Source organism: Callospermophilus lateralis, chromosome 2 (genome assembly GCF_048772815.1).
Source record: "Callospermophilus lateralis isolate mCalLat2 chromosome 2, mCalLat2.hap1, whole genome shotgun sequence".
In the NCBI taxonomy this organism is placed as follows: domain Eukaryota; kingdom Metazoa; phylum Chordata; class Mammalia; order Rodentia; family Sciuridae; genus Callospermophilus; species Callospermophilus lateralis.
In genome coordinates, this window is record NC_135306.1 from 988,806 (window position 1) to 993,790 (window position 4,985).

Here is a 4,985-nt window from a genome sequence, read left to right on the forward strand (position 1 = left end):
CCTTGGGGGGGTGGTGTGCAGCTCTCCCCGCGGCGGCTGCTTCCGGACAGCCCCAGAGCCTGCGCGTATCTCTTCCTCTTCCTTCCTTTCCTCCTTCAGGCACCTGATAAGCTCCCCAGAGCACCTCCTGTGTGGGATCTGGCCAGATGTTCCAGAGAAAGAGCAAAGAGCCCATAGGGAATCCACGGAGCCAGGGAAGCCGCGGGAGAGGTGGCATGGGTTTAGTTGTGCATGGAGGCTCGGCTGATGGCCTAGCGTCCCCCCAGTGCTCTGACAAGGCCTGGGTCAGTGCTGCCCGCTGTGACTGACAGCGAGCCCAGTGCTGGGGGTGGGGGGCACCAAGCACAGAAACATCCCTGCTTGGAGCAGTTACCTGGGCTGAGAACTCACGGCCCAAAGGTGCTTGAGGGCAGCAGGGACTTCACGGTGTGCCCAGCCAGCCAAGGGAAGGGGGTGATGGGGTTTCAAGTCACCCAAGGAAGGGACTGACTCCCGCACAGATCATCAGAAAGGCTAAGGAAGACAAAGTCCAGACTGCCAGTGTCGTGAGGGGCCCGCCAGGGGTGCCAGGAAGGCACTGGTCCTTTGCCGGTGAGACACCATTTACTAGAACTGACGCTTGGAAAAGGAAAATCTGAACAGTCCTGTGTCAACTACACGTTGAATCCAGAGACGAAAACTGCTAGGGCTGGGGACACAGCTCAGCTGGTGGAGGGCTTGCCTCACATACACAAGGCCCTGGGCTCCGTCCCAGCACCACACACACACACACACACACACACACACACAAAAAAAAAAAAACCTTTACCCACCATAAAGCAAACCTCAAACCCAGGTGGCTCCGCTGGTGAGCTCAAGCGTCACAGGAACCCCACAGGGAAGGCAGGAAGAGGCGCCTGCCCCACTGCATCCCGCTCACCCTGCAGCCAGCCTCTGGGAAGGGATGCCAAAGCCCAGCACACTCAGGGACAGACGGGCGAATACCACCCGCCAGACACACTCCAGGGCAAGCTGAGATGGGGGACACACTTGAAGACTGTCTCATAAAGGACGATGACTCCAAATGCCCGGGATCTCTTAAAACACACCAGGATGAACCACCTATTTAACCCTGGGCAGAAGATCTGAACCGACACCTCACCAGGGGAGACACAGCGGCGGAAAGTCAGCCCTGGAACAAGAGCCCACCTGTCAGAGCCGCAGACACCAGCACCGCCCCGCTCCCCAGAAGGAGGGAACAGAGGGCCAGGAAGGGGCCAGGGACAGACAGCTCCCAGGAGGCACACCCAGATGGCTCGGCTAGTACGTCCACCTCCTGACCTCCCACGGCCAAGTCAGGGCTCTCCTGATCCAGTCCCCTCAGCAGGCTGCCCTGGGGACTAGGCTCTCAGCCCACCAGCCTGTGGGGGACACTCCATGCCCAGACTGTAGCGTCTCCAACTTTGCTACTTATTTTTAAGTAGTTTTGGTTATTTTAGACCCTTTGCATTTTGATATAAATGTCAGAATCAGCTTATTAATTTTTACCTCAAAACAAAGCCTTCTGGGGGCTGGGGCTGGGGCTCAGAGGTGGAGCACTCACCCAGCACCTACCCAGTGTGAGGCCTGGACTCAATCCCCAGCTCCACATAAAATAAATAGTGAAATAAAGGCTGAAAACAGCCTCCTGGGCAGACATGGAGGCTCACCCAGCAACTCCAGGGGCTGAGGCAGGAGGATCAAAAGTCTGAGGTCAACCGGGCAACTTAGGGGGCAACTTAGGGACACCGTGTCTTAAGATGAAAATGGCTGCGGTGTGGCTCACTGGCAGAGCACCCTGGGTTTGATCCCTGGTACCAAGAAAAAAAATCACCTCCTGGGATACTCTCTGCATGGAATTGAGGTGCGGATGGACTTGGGGAGCAGCGGCGTCCCCACAGCCCCGCCCCGGAGCCCCCGCGTAGTGTTCCTCCTTCTCACAGCACTGAGCTGCGGCCCTGGGGGCCTCCTGCCTTGGCACCTGCACCTTAAGCCCTTCACCCCTGGTGCCTCGGGTAGTGTGGGGTCGGCACACCTGCTGCCCGCTGCCTACTTTGTGTGTGGAAACTCCACTGTCTCTCCAGCAGTCCCTGTGGCTCCTCTGGACGTCGCTGGCCACAGTCACGTGGTCTGCAGATGGAGACAGTGTCACCTCTTCCTTCCCCAGAGTCTCCATCACAGTGGCTGGACCTGGGCTGGACGGGCAGCTTTTTCTTGTTCCTGGTCTCGGGGAGTGAGCTGCCGCCTCCTGCCACAGACACAGTTCCCTCCCTGGCACGGTCTGTGCAGTCCCTGTCAGGTGGGCATCGGGCTGGGCAAGCAGGTTTCCCACTTGGCCCGTTCGCATGGTGGACCCCTCCTGGCTACTTCTGATGTGAAGCCTGCCGGACCTTCCTGGGATGAGCCCTCTTGGTCCTGGAGTAACGTCCTTCGATGTGGACTTTGGATTCCTTTGCTGGCGTTTTGGTTAAGCATTTCTACGCCGCGTTCCAGGGGATGGTCAGCTTGGCAAGGTGACGCGGCCTGGCAGCCTGAGTCTGAAGGCTCTCACCCCAGCTTTTTGAAGGGGATCGTGTAGACTTGGTATTGATATCATTCCACAGGACACGTTCCCTCTGGATTTGGGAACAAGACAAGGACAGCTGCTCCCACTCAGGGGTGTGCTGGGGACCTTCACAGGCACAGAAGGTGGGGATTCCGGGGACTCTACAGGTGAAGGTCAGCGTCCACAGGTCAGTTCAGCCAGATCGCTGTTGTGAGGGGAGTTCATGGAGGATTTCTCAGCAGGTGTTCAAATGAGGGCCTCAGGGGGACGGGAGGCCACTTCGGGACCTCAGTGCTTCTCTCCTGGAAGCTGTCCCCAGAGCAGACCTGTGGAGCCGGCCACCAACTTCCCCAGAAGGGACAGCAGAGCCCCAGCGAGCATGGGGACCTGCCAGCACATTACTGGACCCGTGTGGACTCACCAGAGTGGGTGGATGTGGGGCCTCTGGACTCTGTGTCAGGACGGGGACAGGTTGGGGACAAGTGCAGCACTGTGGAGACCTTGAGGACATGACCCAGCCCCATGCAGGCTGGGTTGGGGTGCAAGGCCCAGTGGGAGAGGCTTCCCGGCAGCTGTGCTCACAGCCCCCAGGCCTGGGAAGGACCCCGGGGGGCAGTGCAGGAGCAAGCCCAGCTGAGGCCCAGTGGCTCTGCGTGAGAAGAGCCAGGCCCAGGGCCCATCCTGACTCCACCACGCACTCAACACTCGAGAGGTGGCCTCCTGGGGCCAGGCGGGCCGGGGGCATGGTCCCGGGAGGCTGAGGGTGTGCAGGTGTCCTCGACTGTGATCCTGGCTCCGTGGCTCAGTGACCTCAGTTAATGACTCACCTTGAACAGCAGGACTCACAGTCTGGCCCGAGAGGCTGCGGCAGGAGGATCGGGAGTTCAAAGCCAGCCTTAGCAAGAGCGGAGCGCTGCCAACTCAGTGAGACCCCGTCTCTAATAAACCACAAATAGGGCTGGGGGTGTGGCTTAATGGTCAAGGGCCTCTGGGCTCAATCCCCAGTACCCCCAGTAGGACTCACAGTTAAAACAAGAGGGAGCCAGAGCATTTATGGCCTCTCTGTTTTAAAAGGAAGGACACAATCAAGAGACGACAAGAAGCATAGCAGCAGAGGTTTGAAACTGGAACAGGAAGTGGATCCAGCTGCACCTGCCCAACTCTGCAGATGCAGGGACATAAGAGGCTCTGGAGTGCAGAGGCTCAGGAGCAGAGGCTGGGTCCACGGGGCAGCAGGGTTGGGGACAGAGTCTCAGGAGGCCCCAAGGAGCAAGGTGTCCCAGCACCACTGAGGACAGGGCTGAGGCGGAAATAGCCCTTTTGCTGTAGTCATGACAAAGTGCCAGAAGCTGGGTACTCACAAAGAAAAGAGGTTGACTTAGCTCAAGTCCAAGCTCAGGTACCCCACCCCAGTGCCGGGGCTGGGTTCCTGTGGACTTGCTTCACCATAGCCTGGGAAGTGGAGGACACAGTGGCTGGCTGTGCCATGGGTGGCCTCAGGACAGGGAATGAAGCCTGAGCAGGCGAGGGCTGCCCAGGACGACAGAGGGCCAGCTTGCAGTGGACCACCCTAGCACAGGTCATGAAAGGTCGATGGCACTGGAGACTCTGACTCTGTGATCTAAGGGACATGGAGAGCGAGCCCACAGGGATCAGAGCGTATTACCTGGAGACCCAGGCTCTCACAGTCACTCTGCAGCAGCCGGGCACCTGGGCAGCCAAGGACACCTGTGTCTTCCTGGGGGCCACTTTTAAACTCTGCCTGCGTGTGACTCAGGTGAAAATCAGAGCCTCAAAACACATTAACTTGAAAGGAAAACAGGGACAGGAGGAGGAGCTCTTGCTCTCCCTGCAGGCAGCACCCCAGGCCCTCCTGGGGCTCAGCTGCTCAGCCCGAGGTCCAGTCACAGGCCCCCAGCTGCACCACAGGGCCACGTACCGGGCACTCCCAGCCCTGTCTCCAGAGCTGGGCCTGCGTGGCTCTGGCAGCTGTCAAGTCTGTGCACAGTCCCTCCTTCTGTCCTTCCTCCCTCAGAAGGAGCCACTTTGTGAGGAACAGTCCTGGGGTTGCCATGGCTTAAAGGGGGACGGCCCTCTGGTACCCCAGCCAGGGCAGCCAAGGCCCCAGCCTTGGGCAGGGCAGAGCAGGGGCAGCCCTGGCACCTCGGGAGGGCTGGGAGAAGCTGCTGCTGCAGCTGCCACCCAGGCAGACACACCCAGCAGACGCTGGCCCTGCCTGCAGCGAGACCCCGCTGTCTCCCCGCAACAAGGGGCTGGTGCTGGCCGATGTCCTGGATTCAGTGCAAGGCACAGCATCCACTGAGGACCCCTGGCCTGCCAGAAAGATGACCATAGCACCCCAGGAGGAAAGAGCAGAGCTGGACATGCATGTCCCCCTGGGCAGGGGAGAGTTGACCTCGGC